Source organism: Mercenaria mercenaria, chromosome 17 (genome assembly GCF_021730395.1).
Source record: "Mercenaria mercenaria strain notata chromosome 17, MADL_Memer_1, whole genome shotgun sequence".
In the NCBI taxonomy this organism is placed as follows: domain Eukaryota; kingdom Metazoa; phylum Mollusca; class Bivalvia; order Venerida; family Veneridae; genus Mercenaria; species Mercenaria mercenaria.
This window is the reverse complement of record NC_069377.1, coordinates 47988611-47997500: the sequence shown is the minus strand read 5'-3', so window position 1 is coordinate 47997500 and position 8890 is coordinate 47988611.

Here is an 8890-nt window from a genome sequence, read left to right as displayed (position 1 = left end):
TTAAATAAAGTCTAGAAATTGATTTCCGAGTCCTTCAAATAAACAAAAATGATTTCACAAAGGTGAAATTTATGATAGTTTTGTTAACATCAATAACAGAAGTTTTAATATTTAATTTAAAGTTGTGATCCGCAAAAACTGACAACTCTTGCCTTGGGCTAGTACTTATAAGCAGAGATATCTATTAGTATACTTCCCTTGCAATTACACAATTGAGTGGAAAATGAAAACGGTTTTTAAAAGACACAATATCATACTTTTTTGCACAACAAAAACATTTAGGATTTATTCATATGTGTTTGATTAACCTCCCAAAGCCTGGTTCCTATGATTTTGTCAATTTACTTATGGTAAAAAATTAACTTTTAACAAGACGATAATAAAATGAAATACCAGTATGTATTTTATAGTGCAGATAGTACAGTTTTGCTTGTATCAAAATGTCACAATAGAAGCACTTTTCTAATACAGAACACCTGGTAGGATTAGTAAAAGTGCAATTATATTGATCTCTATTTCCTATGCCTAGAAATTAAAGTAAACACTTGTCTAAAAGTATTTTTAGCCTACTTATGTAAAGTTTAAGCAGTTAGACATTGTTGCAAATATATCAAAATGAAGGCATGTGACAGCATTTTAAAAATGGTGAGCTTTTAAAGGCGTTGAATTGTCCAGAAGTATGGGCCCTTCATGCAATTCAGTCCGTACATATATGAGTAAATTGAGAATGGTTTTGTAGAATAATATAGATGTTTTATATGCTGTTTAATTTTCTTGTAAAACAATTCTTTCTTTCTATGATTTGATGATCTTCGAACTTTTTTCTCCGAAACATGTACCTAACTCTTCAGGATATTCCGCAAATTGAAATCAGATATTCATGTGGAAAAACCCCAGCTTAAATTGGGAAATGCAAGGACATAAAAATTAAACCAGAGCTATCACTAAAGGTGGTGAATGTAGCCCCTTTACACACTGACACAGAATATTGCAATTTTATACACACAAGACTGCATAATTATGTAGACTGTATGTATATAGACTCTATGTACATGTATATAGTATAGTAACAAAGCAAACAAAGTCCCATTACTCTGCGAGAATATACTCAGAGAATAGTTTTCTAAAAAAAAAAAAAACCTAACATGCACCTTGCACAAGTAAGGTTGGTACTGTTCACTTGTGTGAAGTTTCATTAAATTCTGTGCAAAAATTCGGGAAATTAGGCGCGCACAAGATTGCATATACATAGAGATAGTACCTAAGTATTTAGATTATGAAAAACAATTAGAAAAATAATTATTGGTCACTGATATGTAACATTTAAGACTGAACATAACACTAAGTCTTGATTTGATCATTTTGAAGCATGTTACTTAAGATTTTCTGAAACTTCTTATTTAATTTCCATGTAGCTTCTCATGCAGGTAGTCCTTGATAAATATTTAATTCCAGATGATACCCGGATCATTGCGGCAAGAACTTATCTATCTCAATTAATGCAAAATAGATGCATTTGTTCTGCAGATAGGAACTTGCATGTAAAACTTTAACCAGGATTTTCTAAGTCCAAAATGGGGCATAATTTGGCTAAAATGCATGTCAGAGTTATGGGACTTGATGCTATCAACTAGTTTTATAACCCCTAAGACACACGTGAAGTTTCAATTCAATATCTGCACTAGTTTTGGAGATAGTTACTTGCATGTAGAACTTGAAACAGGATTTTCTAAGTCCAAAAGGGGGCATAATTTGCTCAAATTAATGTCAGAGTTATGGGACTTGACCCAGTGAGGTTGGTAATTGACCTAGAAAAAGAAAAAAGTAAGTTTCATAGCTATATGCTTTTAAAGGTCCAATACTAAGGAAAGTGAACATTTTAATTTCTTTTAAAAAGCACAGAAACTATTTCATTTTATTGGAAAATGAAAGTTGGTATGTAGAAATTCGAAATAAATCGCAGTATATGTACAATTATTTTTCTATGAAGTATGAAGAAAGTTAAAAAGACCTGGGGGGTCATTCTGTCAATTCATTGAAATTTCAACATAATACACATACATTTCTTTGAGTTCCAAAGACCTTCTGTAAATTTTGACCTGCCAATCTTCATTATTTAGTGTCTTGCAGAAGTCTATGCACTGGCTATGAAAAAAATTGCCAACTCACTTTCCCTTAGTAATGGACCTTTAAATGATAGCCATATGTACTTGCATGCAAAACTTTAACCAAGGCATGACGCCGACGCCAGGTAAAAACATCAAAGCTTTATTACGCTAGTGCAATACCAAATATTATGAAATGGCTTTATCTCACTCCCGCGACGTCAAATATTTGATGAAACTTAGTATTTAATTCATTACTACTCACATGCCCTCATCGGCACGTGCAGGCATTTCGTCACAAGACCTTTCGTCTATTAATCAATGTTTGAAGACGTAGACTGGTACTGTCTTTGGTCCGACTACGCTGCAATAACACAAGACAAACAGATTAGTTATCCGTCGTTAGAAATTTTTCCGCAATATTAAATAACATATTTCTATGATAATCATCGTCATCGTTCGCCGCACATTTCATGCCTTTATTTATTTTTCGAATCCCGTAACAAAAGTTTAAAGGTGGATAATCAGATTTTGGCCATGTAACAGATTTGTTCGAAACTTTAGCATCTGATCATTTACACTCATTTATGTTCACTTAACACTTAATACAAATTAGATTTTCACTGGCGGTATTTTTAAAACTTCATTTTCCTATCCTGGTTGCCCAACCAAGATAGAGTTATTTTATCATAAGTATAAATTTGATAAACATACTTTGCCTAAGGAAATGTATAAATATTAGACATATTGCAATATATTTGTAAAATATTTGCATTAAAAATTATGTATTTAGATGGAATTCATTAGAAACGCAAGTTTGAAAAATTATTATTACCTCCCTTTGCCCATCTTTGTTGCGCAACCAAGATAGATTGGAAATAAATGAATTCAGAAGCTACACACAGCTTTTAAACTTGCATTTTGGTTCAGATTGTTCAATAGTTGATATGTCTATCAAATGCAAATGTAAAACTAGACATTGTATCGAAATAAAAAGAAATACCCAGCTTTTTATATACTTTCATATTAAAGGGGAGTAATTACAAAATTTTATAAAAAATAATAAAATATACATTTCAAATAGGAATCTTACTCTATGTAATCGGTCTTTTTGTTCCTTAAATAATTCTCTACCAGAATATACAAAAAGTAAAAAATGTCATTAAATGTTGTTAAAATGTGATTGACTAATTGGCACCGCATGAATTTATCGTGTGCAACTTTTTGTTTGTATGCCCCTTTCGCAAAACTAAGACACATTCTATTGCCGGTTCAGTAGGAGAGTGTAATTTGTACTCCAAGCCCGAAGGTCCAAGATTTGAACTTTGTAAGGAGCTTGATTTGACCGCGACAATCATCTACGAAAGATTATTTGTTAAAAACTTAGGCATCTGTTACCGAACTATACATAGCTCTGATATGAACGTGTCAGAAATCGTGTTTGTATTTATTTTTTCATCGAAGTTTAGTACAAAATGTTTACAGTTAAAAGTTCCAACCAAAGACAATCTTGGACAAAGTCATAGCTTCAAAGATTTACATTTGGTAGTGTGACGGGTTACAGCATAATCATAGTAAAGTACATTCTTCATATTTTGTATGTTTTAATAGCCAAAGAGTAGTGTGTCCTTAAATACAGTTTAAAGCTACATTACCTCCGCAGCTCTCGCACAACTCAGTCAGAACTGGTACGCCTTGCTTACCCAATCTGTCTTTACTCGATGCTGGTTAAAACCGCTGACGCCATCTGAAAGGTTCAAATTAGTCTGCATAAATAACTTTTACATGACTTGTTATATAAATCAACGTACCCTAGTATACATTTATAGGAATGCATTAATTGCCAGTCAGTAGTAAAAACTATTGCCCAATGTTCGACAGAAGACATGAGAAATAAGAGTTTTCAAATTCTGACTGTAGCCTGTTAACCGGTCATATAACATAAACTATGGACCGATGTTTTACAGAGAAAATCATGTAATCATACATAGTTATTGCAATAATTGTTTAATTGCATAACATCAGAAATATCTTAGTAAGTAGGTAGAGTGCAGATCTATGGATCTCATGTTCTCCGTGGTGATTTTTTAAAGATACGTCGTGTCTGAATGTAGAAATTGGCAGTTACTTGTGCTGGTACAGATTCCTGAGACTCTGGTTAGGCTACTTGAATTGAAATACTGTTGAAAAACACATTTTTTCCTCAAGGTTTGAAGGTTTAAACATCGTAATATACATTTTTTCATGTTTTGTATGTTTTAATAGCCAAAGAGTAGTGTGTCATAAAATACGGTTCAAAACTTCATTACCTCCGCAGCTCTTGCACAGCTCAGTCAGACCTGGTACGGCTTGCTAGTCCTTTCCTTACCCAATCTGTCTTTACTCGGTACTGGTTAAAACCGCTGACGCCATCTGAAAGGTTCAAATTAGTCTACATAATAACTTTTACATGACTTGTTACATGAATGGGCGGAGTCGAACTCTAAATTAATAGATGAACAAAATGGTTTTCGGAAAAAACGGAGCACTATTGATCAATTATCGTCCTTAACAAATATCATTGAAACTAGAATTAAAAATAAATTATCCACATTTACAGCATTCATCGATTTAAGGAAAGCATACGACTCCGTACACAGAGGTAAGCTCTGGCGAAAACTGAATAGCATTGGTATCCACGGTAAAATGTATAATGCTATAAAGTCCTTATATGATTGTACTTCTTCATGTATAAAGGTGAATGGTTTCCAGACAGATTTGTTTGAAATTACAACTGGTGTACGACAAGGCTGTGGTTTATCACCTGTATTATTCAGTTTTTTCGTAAATGATCTTGCTATTCAACTCAAAGCTCTTGGTCATGGCATTGATATAGGTAATAATGAAAAAATATGTATACTGTTATACGCTGACGTTATAGTGCTTATTGCTGAAAATGAACAAGATCTACAATCAATGTTAAATATACTACATAGTTGGACTATGGCAAATCAGATTCATGTTAATCCTGCCAAGAGCAAAATTGTACACTTTAGACCACGTAGTATGTCAGTTACGGAGTTCAGATTTAAATGTGGTGATTCATGTTTAGAACTGGTTGATAAATATGTATATCTAGGTCTTATGTTAGACCAATTTTTGGATTTTAGTATAACGGCGGCCCATGTAGCTAAGGCAGCAAGTAGAGCTCTAGGACTTTTAACCGCCAAATTTAAAACATTAGGCGGTATGCCATATGATGTATTAAATCATCTATATGACTCACTGGTGTGGTCGGTTATAGCATATGGGGCGGCAGTCTGGGGCACCCAATCATTTTCATGTATAGATTCTCTCATCAGCCCCTGTGTCTATTTTTAGAAAGACCTGATAAAACCCAGATTTATGGTGTAAGGATTCGAACAAACATTCAGGGAGATGTGTGTTATTTATATAGAATCAATGAATGTTATGTGGTGGTTGAATATTGTTGTACACATTATTTTTTCTGCCTAAGAACTTAAATGGATTCAGGCATGTCCTAGAACTCTGTTGACTGAATTACAGAAACATTTACTTTACCTGATGTTATTATAACATGCTTCACACCAAATTAGATTATATCTTATTCGTGTTGAAATTTAATTAGACTGACATTAGTTATAACAAATAATAATTCAGGAAAACTCGATGAATAAAAAATAACATTAAAAATTAGTTTTAACTAAGATTATCATAAAATCAAATCACATATTGTTCTGTATTATCATTGGTGAATGTAAACAACAGATGACACAGAAAGGAAAATAAACCATCTGTTATTGAAGCCTTAGACAGAAATCTATCTCAATCAAAAAAAAAAAAACAAAAAAAAAACATATTAATATGAAAGTTACATAATGTGAGAACCAGAGTGGGGAGATCATGAACAACTGTCTTACTTTGTAAGAATTTTTGTTTTTGTTTTTTTTTTTGTTTTTGTTTAAACTAAAACAAAATCAGTATTTTAGCCAACTCAGTGTGACCAATCCATATGTTGCGAGTTTGATCTCACTGACAATTTGACTAGAGAGAGTAAATCAAAAATAATTTGTTCTCGATCCAAATTTTTTTGGGGAAGTTGTATGACAGTTTACATTACTTTAGAGACTCATGACACATAGCCTAAATAGGACTAAAATGATAATAATGCTGCAACAAACAATAAAGAAAAAAAAAACAAGTAGAATCTGTCAGAACAAATGTTACAAATTTATATATGTCACAAAAATTAAAAACAATATATTTTTTTGCATTTATTTACTATCATTCAAGATTATAAATTATTACGTGTAAAAGTTACTAAATTCAAATTTAATTTTCCGTCTTAAACAAAAGATTGTTACAAAATACAATCCATTTATTATCATTAACAAATATCATCTAATAACATCGTGGAAAATAATAGATTAAAGTTTGTCCAGCACCTTCACTAGGTACATTAATTAAGTAGCTTAAAATGGGCTATAAATTTACAACCCGTTATTTTTTTTAAGTTATACTATCGTATATATATAAATCGTGCAGATGTTCTTATTTTAACTGCCCATTTCGCCAGTTGTTAAGACATTTTATAAGCATTATTTTTTTACTAAGAATATTGGCAAAAAGTCTCATAAATATGTAAACATGATCAATTATTACATGTATATTCCATTCATGATTTTATTAAAAGATATGAACAAAATGCACCAAATATTCAACCGTCTCAGTTAATATGCATTTTAGTGCCTTAAATATAAACATATTTTGCAACACTGGCCAGGTACATCATTAACTGTGAGATAAGAATGAGCAAATGCAATCCTTACAGTAATTAACTCTATGTGCTATAGAATTCTACTGTCCGAAAATCTCTGAGCCATGAGTGTTTGTTACTAATAATAGGGATGACCGCATTGAGTGTGACATAATGATACCTGTGCTATTTCAGCTTTTCACATTGCTTGGTGTTTTTTGGGCAGTGCACTTCCTCTGACGAGCCAGCTGAGAGTGTGTACCGGTGGAAATGTGTAATTGATGTGAACTTTTTTTTTTTTACACGGGACATTGTGTTCCCAAAGATACCATGGGACAGTCATATTAATATATACTGAGTGAAAGTAGAATGATGTCTTTACATATGAAATTACACAATAAAATGTTACTTGATCTTTATCTTGTATCTGTTGGCAATTGCCCCAAGATAACATATGGTAATGATAGTCAGCGGATCCCTGTGGATCCCTGCGATGAAAAATTGATTTCAGGTAATATATAATTACATGGGTATTAATCAAGTCCAAGAAAAGTGGTCAAAATCATTAATATGGTAGTAAGACGTAGGGGTGAGTAAATGGTAGACTTACAAAGTCTGTTGAGATCAAATAATCTGTAATAATGTTAATTTCTTTTTTCATACCGACAGTGATTTTTTCTCAGAAAACCATTTTCTCTCTAGGCTCATCTCAACAGATAGTCTGGCTACAGACTAGATATTTTTTTTTAGAGAAAAAAATTCTGTTTTATATATTCTGACTTCATAAGTCTTAACCTGTTTTGAGAAGAAAAGGGACATAATTACACAAAATTTGAATAGCCTCATGAGTTATCTCCTCACCTGTAAACAAAACACAGGGTCTGAACACAGACTACTCAACAGAGTCAGCGGTAAGATTGCAGAAGGTGCTATTAGACAGGATTGATTTTATGGCCAAGTGCTTTACATTTAATGACTCTAACGACTGATGCTAGTCTAAGTAAGTAGATGCAACGAGTTTTACAGAGTTGTCTTCGTGTAAGGTAAAATGTGATACATCTGCTGTGGCATTCTTTTGTCGCCGCTTGTACATTTGCGGTACACATGATTCCCTTTTAGGGTGTATCACAATTAAACAGACTAGTCACCATTTTTGGCTAGAAATGGCATTCTTTTGGTGCCGCTTTTAATTACGTTTCGCTTTAGGGTGTATCACTATTATTAGAGATTGGACTCCAGATTTTGGCTAGAATGATCTTTCTTTAAAATTGAAGTTACGTCATATTCTGAACATAAGAACATGAGCTTGGGTTACAATGTGAAATCAAGAAAAATCATACCCTAGTCGGGAATCGAACCGGGCCGCCGCGGCTTTCGATTTTTCCCCCCATTTATTCAGGCCCCCATCAGGGGTCACCCCGTTTATTTGCCACGTCATAGGTAGTGTAGGGGTCGAGACGCACCCCCTACCTGCCTTACAATGACAATAATAGAACACAAACATCTAATTTTATAACACAATACTCAATATGAATCATAAGAAATATGTAACTTCTATTTCCTATCTAATATCTTGTTATCAATGATTATTGTTCAGGTGATTACAAGCGTTGTGTTATTATGCCCGTAGTCTCAATACCTTACCGAAACGAAATGTTAAGGCATGTGTGAGGCACACCTGAATAAGGGGAAAGAAAAATGTTCCCGCAATCTCCCTTGCAATAGATAGCGTCAAGAATCTTTCTGTCGTTATATTTATTTTTACCGTATTTAATGTTTTCGCTTACGTTATAGCATATTTGTGAGACGCATGTTTTCGTTGTATGATTTTGGTCCGGACTGAATTTGTGACTATTCCTAAATTTCCATATTTGCCATTTGGTTTCAAAGATTAGTGCATTAATTATAGGTGATTTTGAACCCGTGATTATATCGGTCTGAGCAATAGCGTATTTAGTTCCCATTTCTAGTTTTGATACTTTTTCAATTATCTTTTGAATTTCATTCCATATTGTTTTGACTTTATCGC